Raw genomic sequence first — 12,749 nt, 5'->3', positions numbered from 1 at the left:
ATAACTGGCTGGTCACTTTATGAAATACTCCGAAATTCCTGCATTTGTTCTTTGGGAGCCTACTGCTAAAAGAAAAAGAGGTAGTGGGAGACCCATAGTCACCTACTTACATAAATAATCTGCGATGTGACACTTACCTGCATAATACCAACGAATTGCGAAGGGCCATGAAGGACCAAGTGTTACGGAGGAGACTTTCTGGATTGTTTTTTTTTTTATTCATCAAACATGAAAACATAACAAGGACAGTGTGGCCGCTGCACTCAAGTTTACAACTTATATTAACAGCGCCACACAACAAAAAAGTACATTAACATTTAAATATGAAAAGTTGACATATCTGTGCGCCGTAGTCCCACCACGGCACCCCAAGACATCCGCCAAATCAGAGCTAGGAGGTGAATTTAGGCCCATTAACACATACGTAGTATTTGGACTTCTATATCTAATTGACTGTTAGAAACAGTCAAGCAGAGCTAGAAGCGCTTGGTATTTCCAATGTAAATCTGAGTGAGTTGCATCGACCAAAACTTTAAAATTTTTCTGGCTATGGATGACATTATGTTATTATGAGTTATAAAAGACCTAAGATGGTCTATGTTGGACAAAACAAAAGGCCTTCAAATGGTGGAAATTCGCAACTTCAGAAAACGGCCTCTATCAAGGCTACTAGTAAGAAGTGGTTCAAAAACTTCATATGGTTGGAGATGCCCTCACCACCACACAAATGTGGAGTAAATTCTCGAGTTCTTCACCTTGTTCTGGTCGAAACTATAGATTTGTAGAATGTTCTGGTAAACATCTATCCCTGACCTTCCAAAGATGGGCTTGATACATGTGCGTGCTCTTTTTTGTAGCTGTTGAAATGGTTAGCAATTGCAAGTCCTGTAATGTGTACTCAGATAGTTATCAAAAAGACAAGTAAACCATTTAGATTTTTCAGTGCTACATAATGTGTCACCCAAGAATTAAATTGAAATACCACCTGCATATGCAAGTTAGTGCAAGTAAAATTTATGTTACCTTTTCTTTCTAGAGATTCTAGTTAGCAATAAGGTATGTTTGGGGCTTATCTCCATTGTAGAGGAAACGCTTACCTCTGAAATTTACCGAGATCTTCCTGCTAAGCAAAACAGAATATCTTGTTTGGCCAAGAAGTGCTTAAGACTGGCGTTGTTTGTGTGCAGCTCTCGATGGTGCTATGCTATATAAAAACAAGTCACACTCTATTTGTACATCATTGGTTGTGTAGCAGTAGTGTTGATTGTCTGCTTTAATACGTTAATCCTCGACATCACAGCGTTTATTGCATAAATCGTGTTTGTACCTTTTATTTGATTTCAGTGGTACAGTCTGTATGCTATGTGAAAACATCTTAAGGTCTTTCCCTTATTTGTTTATCGTTGTTTATGTAAGAGTAACTGTTAATTGTCTGCTCTGTTTATTGATCCTCGTAGATTGAATTTGTTGACTACTTTATGCTGGGACTAACTCTCAACATATAACTTTGTTTGAGAGAAAATAACCTGTTGAAATAAATGTTATTGTCTTTTTACCTTCACCAAGAAGGTTTAACCTTGTTCTTATCAAAACTTCGTATGGTTGGGGATGCCCTTACCACCAAACAAAGGTTGAGAAGATTTTCGACTTCTTTACCTTGTTCTGGTGGAAACTATAGATTCGTAGAATGTTCTGGTAAATATTGAGCCCTGGCCTTCAGGACCATGATGGGCTTGATACATGTGTGTTTTTTATTGTATATGTTGAAATCGTTAGCAATTATAAGTCCTGTAATGTATACTCAAATAGTTATTATTTAGACAAGTTTAAAACCATTTAGCTTTTTCAGTGCGACATAAATGTGTCACCCAAGTATTGAATTGAAATACCTCCTGCATATGCAAGTTAGTGCAAGTAATTTTTGTAGAGGTTCTTGTTGGAAAACAGGAACGTTTGGGGCTTATCTCGGTTGTATAGGAAACGCTTATCTCTGAAATTTACCGAGATTTTCCTGCCAAGCAGGACAGAATATCTTGTTTTGCTGAGGACTGGTGTTGTTCGTGTGCAACTCTCGATGGTAAGACCTGTATGCTATGTGAAAACAAGTCAAACCCTATTTGCACATCATTCGTTATGTAGCAGTAGTGTTGATTGTGTGCTTTAATACGTCAATCCTCGACATCACAGCGTTTATTGCATAAATCGTGTTTGTACCTTTTATTTGATTTCAGTGATGCATCCTGTATGGTATGTGAAAACATCTTAAAGTCTTTCCCTTATTTACATACTGTTGTTTATGTAAGAGTAACTGTTGATTGCCTGCTCTGTTTATTGATCCTCGTAGATTGAATTTGTTGACTACTTTTATTCCGAGAATATCTCTCAACATATATCTTTGTTTGAGAGAAAACAACCTGTTGAAATAAATGTTATTGTCTTTTTATCTTCACCAAGAAGGTTTAATCTGTTTTCAGTGCCATCTGTGTGTCTAGTCTGTCTCTTGAGCATGATGGAAGAGTGACGCGTATTGCTCTTACTTATATGTATGTGGGTAGGTCTTCATGATACTTCAAAAATGATTAGATTTTCCCCCAAGTGTCTTATTGTGGTACTAGTTACTATGTTACCATATCTCGTGTTCTAGGCATACTATGGCCACGATATTTCATAGGTATAATATAGCCGATCACCTTAAACTATTGTCACACTGGTAGTGCACATATTCAACAAATGAATTTGATGATGGTTGTATGTAAACAAATGTGTCACCTCTATCACACCTGTCAATCTGGTTTTGCTGATTCAGTAGAAATGACATTGGTGACAGTTAGGGAACAATGCACCTTTGGTCATTCTACAAACTTTGTTAGAACATGGGACTTTATATGTTATCATTTTTACCTTCATGAAAAATGGAGGTATTTTTAGGTGTGTCTGTGTGTTTGTGTTTCCGCACTTTTATAGTCAGCATAACTTCAGAATGCCTTTATGGATTGTGATGATATATTGTTTGTTGGTAAGTCGTAGGAACACATAGGTCATCGTCAAATAGGGACCTCCTTGTGGCTGACCTTGGTACTGCAACAGAACTAGCTGTTCTTGTATCTTTTGTCCTGAACATGCTATGGTCTTGGATGTTTTTGACAGATAGCTTTTCATGTCAGGAAAAGTGGTGTGGGTTTTGTCACCGGTGCTTGACTGCAGGGGAGTTTCTGGCGAAATCTCAAATACATGTGAGTCCAGAAAGGAACAACGTATTTTCATCATTTTTTGTATGTAGTTAGCTTATAGAGATTTCTATATGGTTAAAGATTTTTGCTTAATTATATGCAGATTATAAAAGAAATGCAGAATTAATTTGCATAATTGAATAGGAATTCCTGTAATTACAGTGTTTTACATAATAGTACTTTCATTCATGTAATATATGTATAATCTACGGCAGGTGGAACATCAACAGATACCAATTATGCAAATAATGACCCAATCTGCACAATTAATGTGAAAATGCTGTGATTTCTTATTGATGAATGATGGGAATTTTATACCTTGTAACAACTAAAGTGTAAGTAACTAAAAGACTTACATTACTGTTGAGGACATGTTGAATTGAAATGTTTAAAGGGATAGGAATTTGACAAGCAAGATATTTACATTGAACTAGATTATGATAATTACGACCTTATTTCCATAATTTAGGATAAATTTTATTATATCAACTCTACATATGGTATGAGATCTCCGAAGTCTTGTTTATACTAAAATGAGTCTCAAAGTCAGTCTTAAACTTTCAAAGCCATTGTTTATTGGCCATTACATGAAGACCAAGTTGAACATATTTGCACATTTGCTGCTTTATTGCCAAAGCTGTTACTGGGTCTTCAAACGCTATCTTAATTTACCGCAGTTAAGTTAATCAGTACAGATAGTTGAAATCAAATGATATACTCCTAAAAACACCCTGCAGTGATATTCTTGCAATTACTGCCTAAAATCAGTAGAATATATATTTTTTAAAAATTGCCTCTGATATTGTAATAGTTTCATCCAATTTTTGATGCATACATTTTTAAGTATGTTTAGCTCAATCAGGGTCACATCCTTCTGATGGAAGAGTTGCGCTTCCGCATAGGAACCTCCATGTCTGGCTGTCTCTGGTTGCCACCCAGGCAGTCGTAGAGAATTTTCAAAGTCATCTTGGGACATGATTCATTCTGTATTTTACCAGATATTAATGCACTCTTACTAGTAATCAGAGTAAAGAGCAACATAATAAAAACAATTCTAACTTAAAATCACTATAAGAAGAAACTTCATCCGGACATGAAAGCATTTAGTACAGTTTTTCTTTACAAAATATTAGATAAAATGTTCCCAGTAAGAATTAGAGTCAATGTCACCGAGAGGCTTTCCAAATTATTCTAAATAGAAATGATTTTTAATATATCTGATTTTGTTTATATTTAATTTTTAGATATTTCTGCAACATTATGAAACTTAATGTACAAGGATTTCTTTCTTTTGAAAAATTCCAAATAGTATTACTAGATAGAATGGGATTATCTATTTTTTACAGTTTTCAAATGATTATTTGGATTATTGCCTTACTAAAGAACCTGATAATTCAACCTTACTGCCTGCTTTTGTATATTTTTAGATGTCACTGTTGCACACTGGTGTATCTTTTGTGCATGATGCCCTGACATACTCCCCTGCACTTTACAAGGATGTGTGAATTGCAACTGACCCATTTACGATGTTACGAATAATAGTTATGGTAGACTGCTGTCACAATTAGTAAGAAATTCCAAACTATTCACATTACGAACATTTTAAAACGTTTTGAAAATATTAACTTTAAAACATTCTAAATTTTAGAAATGTGTTCCAAGTACATCCAAACAATAACATTTCTTAGACAATAAAAATAGTTAAAGGCATTAATAATTAATTACAGTAACAACTCTCTTAGAATAGACTCTATGTATACAATATAGAAATCTCCCCATTTTAAAACAATAAAGCACCTCAGCAATATACATGCCTATGTCGTCAAATCCCGGTTGCTAATAGGATCTTGCTGTCTCATAAAATGTCTTGAAGATGCCTCATCTTACAGTTATGTATTAGAATAATAATAACATTAGGTTGTAATCTTCATATAAGAAGTAATCTACGAGGTTCGTTGCTTATTGTGTTTGCTGTTGTCAAAGCAATGGAACCTAAAATAATACTTTTAGTTGTAAAATAATATTGAATTTCCATTCTAGTGTAAATAAGTAACATCCTCTTCTAGGTTTGGACCCTAAACAGTAACATAATCAGTTGCTTTCTGTCTTCCATCCGTGAATAGTTTCATCAGGTTAGTAAGACACTGAGTGAAGAGACTCTTTTTACACAACCAAGTCATTTATTCAGCCGACATTTCGGTGACCGTCTGTCACCTTCCTCAGGGAATTCAGACTGGTTCACATCGCATTGCAGCACAGATGTCGCTGCTACAGATGCATTCCCACATGTACAAGATTTACATATCTACATTGGATGACAGGGAAATGTATCTACCATGCGTTCCCAAACGTGCGGAAGTTGGATATATATATATATATATATATNATATATATATATATATATATATCCAAATCCAACTTCCGCACGTTTGGGAACGCATGGTAGATACATTTCCCTGTAATCCAATGTATATATCCAATGTAATCCAATGTATATATATAATACATAATGGTGGTCAGTTATTTAACAGAAAACTAGGAACCGCTTTGTGGATTCCGTTCCTAGTTTTCTGTAACTGTTAAATAACTGACCACCATTATGTATATATATCCAACTTCCGCACTTTTGGAACGCATTGTAGATACATTTCCCTGTAATCCAATCACACATATGTGTAGATATGTAAACAGTGTACATTTGGTAATGCATCTATAGCAGCGACACCTGTGCTGCAATACGATGTGAGCCAGTCAGAATTGCTCTGAGGAAGGTGACAGACGGTCACCGAAACGTCGGCTGGATAAAAGACTTGGTAGTGTAAAAAGAGTCTCTTCACTCAGTCCTTTTTATCTTCTGTGAGATCTATCCATCATGATATTTAAAGAAGCTTCGAAGAGTATTTGCATGGAAACAATGATAAGCAAAGAACATGCTTCCTAAAATTATTGTTCACTTCTCTTTATAAAAGTGTGCTACATGCCCTGTAACCCAGTATACTACAGGACTAGAAAGTGGGGTGTAAGAGACTAAACCTATTAAACATTGTAGTTTTAAGCTTCACTTTTCTCTTTTAAAACAACATTATTTACCTCTTCACCTTAGGAAAATAGCTTTTTGACCACAGTCAACTATATTTTGAAGAACGTTATGTATTGAGTTTCAAAAAGTGGCCAAAAACGTTTAGGTGGCTACTTAATAATCTGTTTGATGGATTTCTGCTTAATCTTCAAAGATAAGTGTCCCTTACTATTCAAACGTCTATATTGGTGAGCTAAAGGCTAGTCTTAAGAGATAAGATTGTTACTAAACCTGCATCTTCTGATTTATCCATGTAAGGATGCAGAGAAAAGGAGGCATCACTAGGTGCTTTATTTGATTCTTTTGATTGCTTTCAGGTCAACCCATACTAAGTACCGGTGCTGTGTCCTTTTGAAAGGAACTTTGCACGTATCACTTGACTGATGGGTGGGGCGTAACATTGGAGCGCCCTTGTTTGAGCAGAGATACACCTCGAGCATGTCAGGGATCCCCTTGCACTTTTCAAAAAGAGTAGGGGTCCATCCCGATGAGTTGGTAAAACATTGAAATCCAGTCATTTTACGCAGATTGTACCTATTGTACTGAACTGTAGTGTTATGTAAAACCAGCAAAAATGTTTTTATCACTGGTTGTCTATAACTGGATAGATCGCACTATATGCTTTTGGTGATGTTTCTTTGTACAGATAATCACACTGATTGGAGACATCATTACTCGAGTCGTAGTGTGGATTCGAGGATTTTCTTTTAGTCTCAGAATGATAACAGGCGGATTCTGTTTCATCTTGGCTGGCTGCAACATTAGCTTGGTTGTTTGTAGTTTTCTTATCATTAGATTCTGAAACTTTAGGGCTTGTTGGTAACATATCCTCATTGTGATATATATGCTCTGAAGCAGTGGTATCCGAGTTATCTTGTGGGTTTATGGGAGATTTTGTAATAACCTCACCCAGAACTGTCTGATCTTGATTAGCTGTTACATTAGCTGTGTTATCTGTGGCTGTGCAGTCATTAGAGTTTGAGTCTGTAGGGCCTGTAGGTGACACATTATTCACATCTCCATGCGTATGCTGTGAGAATGCTGTCACTGTGTTGTACTGGGGGTTTATTATGGTTTTTATGACAACCTGAGACTCACCCAATGCTGTCTGATCCGTTACATTAGCTGTTTTAGGGTCTGTAGGGCCTGTTGGTGACAAACTATCCATATCTTCATATGTATGCTCTGAAACAGTAGACTCATATTGTGGGTTTATGGAGGATGTTCTCATACCCTCACTCAATGCTGTCTGATCTTGACTAGCTGTTACAGATGTGTTGTTTTGTGGGTCTGGATGCGAAGGGAGGTTCTTGGTCCTTTCTATGTACCATTTAATCACGAGAATGATAACACCAATGAGGCCAGTGAGGCCAATGAGGCCAATCACACCAATAACAACAACAGGAACAGTTAGGGAGAAACTAAGAGCAGGCTCCTCACCATTGCTACTTTCTGGCTTTCTGGCTGGTTCTAATGTAAGACTTGTGGGCTGGTCCAGCTCTGGTTCAAATGTAAATTTTCTGAGTGTGTCCAGCTGTGGTTCTAGTGTAAGATTTGTGGGCTTTTCCAGCCCTGGTTCTAAAGTTTTAGGGTTTTCCTGTCGGGCATACACAAACAGTGAGGCAAATGTGGAACCAACAGGACTTGTTGCAGTACAGACGTACAGACCATCAGCATCTGCAGTAACGTTTATAATGATTGTACCGTTCGCACCCACAGTCACCCTCCCACCTGACTGTACGGTTTTGTTTAGTCCAGATGACTGTACGGTTTTGTTTAGTCCAGATGGGAGAGTCACTGTAATGTCTGGTGTGGGGATACCTGAAGCTTCACACACCAGAATATCCCCCTGGGTAGAAATGTTATTAAGTTTGTTTCCCTCAAATCTCACAATGTTTGCTTTGCGATTACAAATCAGTTCTGCAGGATCAATATCTTTGAGCTTTTTCCTGATAAATTTGGCAGGTTGTGAACAAATCATCTGGTTTTCAAATGGATGAGACCCGGTCATTTGTGTCCTGAAGGGAAGCATCCTACAGTCACACTGCCAGGGGTTCTTATCAATTTTGACATTAGACAACGATGATAGCTTCTTATAGGCCATCATGGGGAACGATGTAATGTTGTTGCGTACCAAATCTAGCACAGACAGACTTGCAATGCCTGTGAGTGTTCCGGCTGGAATGTCATTGATGTTATTAGATCCTAAATAGAGTTCCTGTAAGTTTCTCAACACTGAAAACGTGTTAGATCCCAGTCTTGTTAGCCTGTTGGAAGTTAGTATCAAGGTCTTTAGTTGTGATGTTGGAAGAAATGTTCCAGCCTGAATGTCACTAATGTCATTCGATTGCAGATCTAGTGTTTCCAAGTTACCCAACCCTGTAAACATACCAGCTCTGAGGTTTGATAGTTTGCTCCAGCTCAGATACAAACTTTTAAGCTTTCCAGTTGGATTGAAAGTTTCATTCTGAATGTCATTGATGGGAACCATTCGTAGATCTAGTTTTTCCAAGTTACCCAACCCTGTAAACATCCCAGGTTCGAGGCTTGAGAGTTTGATCGAACGGCCTCCTAGCTCCAAGGTCATAAGCGTTGAAGTTGGATTGAAAGTTCCAGTCTGAATGTCATTGATTTCATTACTTGATATTGAAAGGAATTGCAAATTTTGTAACCCTGCAAACATGTTATCTGTAAGCTTTGTTAGTTTGTTGTTACTCAGGTACAAGTTTGTTAGTTGCAACATTGAATTAAACGTTCCGGCCTGAACATCATTGATGTCATTGCCTTGTAAATAAAGGATTTTCAAATTTGCTAACCCGATAAACATGTTAGGTTTAAGTTTTGTCAGTTTGTTTTGGTGAAGAGATAAACCCTTTAAGCGTGATAAGAAATGAAATGCGTTGTTATTGATTGTTTTGATGTGATTGTTATTCAAATGTAAATGTGTCAAGTAGTTGTACAGTAAGAAATCAGACTGGTCTAAAGTAGTGATCAGATTATGTGTCAAAGACAAGGTGCCGACCTGGGGCGGTAGGTCCTGTGGAATGCTAGTGAGTTTCAGCCCGTTAAATTGGCAATGACGCTCGGTACTACATGGAGCTTCTGTTGGTCCAAACACCTTCAGGATGACCAGAAGGAATATCAGCACACCTGTCTGTACTTTATCCATGCTGTTGTAAAGATCTGCACAGGCACAAGACTGACAAAAAATATGGTTATGATACTTACATGTGCACCATTTGAGTCAGATGACAAATTTTATGTATCATAAATAGTAAAATATATGATATGAATCTTAATTGCATGTTCTTGCCCAGATGGGCTAAATGCATGAGTATTTCATACTTGTACGCTATATTCTAATGCAAAGTGCTAGGAATCTATACAATACAATAATACTATAAACTACCTATCATGTACTGTTAGTTGCCCTTTCTTCTCTCTTTTTGAAACATTTAGAAACATAGTTACATAGTTTGTCTACTGTACTTTCGTTCTTGTATGTCTACTGTACTTTCGTTCTTGTATGACATCATGTGTTTAAACATGTCCCGCTTTGACATTTTCTTACATATCTTGTCTAGTTGTAAAGTATCGAATAGCTCTTGGCGTTCATTTTTATATAATGTACAGTCAAGTAGAAAGTGTATCTCATTTTCAACATAAAAAAGATTACAGAATTCGCACGTTCTATCTTTCAGAGGGGTACGGCTGTGCCTGCCGGATTCTATACGTAAGGGGTGGTCACTAATGCGAAGTTTACACATGGCTCTGCGATGTTCGAAGTTTGCAATGTTTAAATATGTTTCTTTTTCATAAATCTCTTTGAATGTTTTGTATGTCCTTAGTTTGTTGCCTTGGTTTTCTCTTCTTTCTGAGTTGAATTTTTGTATGAAGTTATCTTTCAGTCTTTATAACTAAATGGTTTACTTGCATTTTTTGAGCTCCATTGTCCTAAGTACACTAAGTACACAGTTACTTAAGCAACTGGGTAGATTTTGAAAACTGTCAGACGCTTCAAGTAGTGCCCGACGCTTTTCGCCAGTGACTAACGTGAACGGAATCTGTAGTTAAGCAGGAGATCAAAATAAAACTATGAATTGATATGTGAACGAGTTGAAAAAAAATATGTAGACAGTCCATCAGAAGCAAATCTTGTTTTACCTACAATTTGTCTTAACCTCAGATTTTGGCGACTCCTCAGGGAGGCCTAATGGTGCAGTATTGCCCACAATCCTACATTCCTGAAAACCCTTGGGAAACCTTCCTGCAGGGATGCCCTAATTTCCCTGGGCTTATTCACTATACACTCATGAGACGCTAGGAGTGATCTATTGAACTGCACTGTATCTATGTAGACATGAGGTACATGTATACTGCCAGTGATGCACATAGGATAATTAACTTTATAATAACGATAAACAATTATCAGTGTTCAGATGCAATTACGCTGATGACTATCAATTCATTTTCATCATGGATTATATCAGTTAATCCTATACTCCACGCAACCGTCGCCATGGCAATGTATGTTTTCATAGACATAATTTTGACACCCTCACTACCCACTAAAAGTGGTACTGTCCCAATATCACGTCGTCATCGCAGATGATTGCCTAGATTATCTGTTTTTCTGTCAATGCCATCCATGGCGCCTATCTCCTCTCCAAGACATACATCCATGGTATCACGTAACATAGAATGTAAGAGGTTTTTTTCAGCAATATAGGAATTTTACAAAGGAATTTGTGTCAAATAACTGCGTCAGTAGAATAGGCTATATGATAATAAAGTTATCGCACCTGATCGACCATCGGATCATCTCATCATATACACCTCGGGGCTCTAATAACAACGGGTAATTAGTAGATATCGATTTGTGCAAGCGTACATTTGTAGCTTTGGCCATTATGCACATGAAAATTATACTTTTATTGCAGTTATTTTTACAACAGTGCTGTATTATAACTTAAAATATAATTATATTTGGGACAATAAAATACAATGACGTCATCCATAAATCATCTCTTTTGTTCCCAGGTATCAATATTGGCGTGTGGCGTAGCGGCAGAGTGCTCGACTCTGAACCTAGAGGTTCGAGTCCTGGCATTCCACCGATCTTGTGTCCTTGGGAAAGGCACTTTACACGACTTTCTTCACTTCGCTCGGGTGAAAATGCGTATTGTCTTGTCCCCTGTGTTGGTGGCAGCATTAATATAAGTTTGAAAAACTTGAGTGTGCCGTCACCACGTCTTGTGATTACATGTTGGAAATTATAAAAAGAAATTTCTTTGTGACTAAACGATGGAAAGTTCAGGAAGGCTACAAAAGTATTGAGCATTTTTGTTTATCATATACGAATTGCGTACAGTGTTGTACAGTACAAAATGTGCAGATGTTCGGACAAAAAATACACGTCATTGGCAGCATTTAATTGACTTAAATGGCAGCAGAAATCAAGAATTAGAACAATGATTTGCAAGATTCCATGTTTCCTAATTTCAGTTTTTTTTTGGTCGCCAAATAATTGAATAAAACGCCTGTAAAACGCGCTTTAGGCCTTAAACAATGCTTTTGAAGGAAATTTACTGTCACACCATACATTATATATAGTGTTTGGATTTGTTTAAAAGTCGCAAATAATTGTCATGCACTCCTAATATGTTAGAAATTAGTTAAAAGTGCATTTAGTTGTTCCTGAGCATTTCCAAAGCAATACAAAAAAATTACCGATACAAAAAAAATTCTTGTATCGGCGGCAGTTTTTGGTTTAGGCAATCTAAAAGCCACCTCTAGTCACGAGTCTGGCGCTATAGTATTTACTTGCTCTAGTCTTCTGTAATGTTTGCTTTTTGCCTGACTGAAATTTGAACATTACTTGCATACTTTTCTACAGTCTTCATTTCACTGGCGGCCAGTTTAAGCTGCTATGTATGGTGTCGGTGTTGCCGTACCTTTCGTTTAGCGCAAGTCTGGGTATAGCCTTTTTAGTAAGTCTCTACTCTAGAAAAGTCTTCCCTACACAGATCTCATTTTGTTTGCTAGCAATACGAGTACGCTTAAGAAATAGATAATAATCTTGAATTTTCGTCAGTCCTTAAGAGAAACGCCAAGCACATACAGAATTTCTTTGGCGAATGTCTACAAATCCCCTCAGAATATTGGCTTCCCTGTTTTGGAGAATCTGTGGTTTGGTAAGGTGTAATTGAGCACACGAAGCCATTAGAACGGTAGCCCAGGTGACCGAAAATAGTAACTGCACTACTGCATCACTTATTTTTTGCTGCGCTTGTCATATAATCTCTCGAGTTTGTAGAGATGTCAACGCACTTGATATTACTAAGTTAATCAACACCAGACAACTGTTGCTCCATCGGTTGACGTACCAAGCATTTCAGATTTTCCATGGATCGATGTAACAGATACTTGTTAATATAATA

The sequence above is a fragment of the Branchiostoma belcheri genome, unplaced genomic scaffold (assembly GCF_001625305.1).
Source record: "Branchiostoma belcheri isolate BF01 breed outbred unplaced genomic scaffold, Haploidv18h27 scaffold264, whole genome shotgun sequence".
Lineage (NCBI taxonomy): Eukaryota > Metazoa > Chordata > Leptocardii > Amphioxiformes > Branchiostomatidae > Branchiostoma > Branchiostoma belcheri.
Note: the sequence above shows the minus strand (reverse complement) of the source record.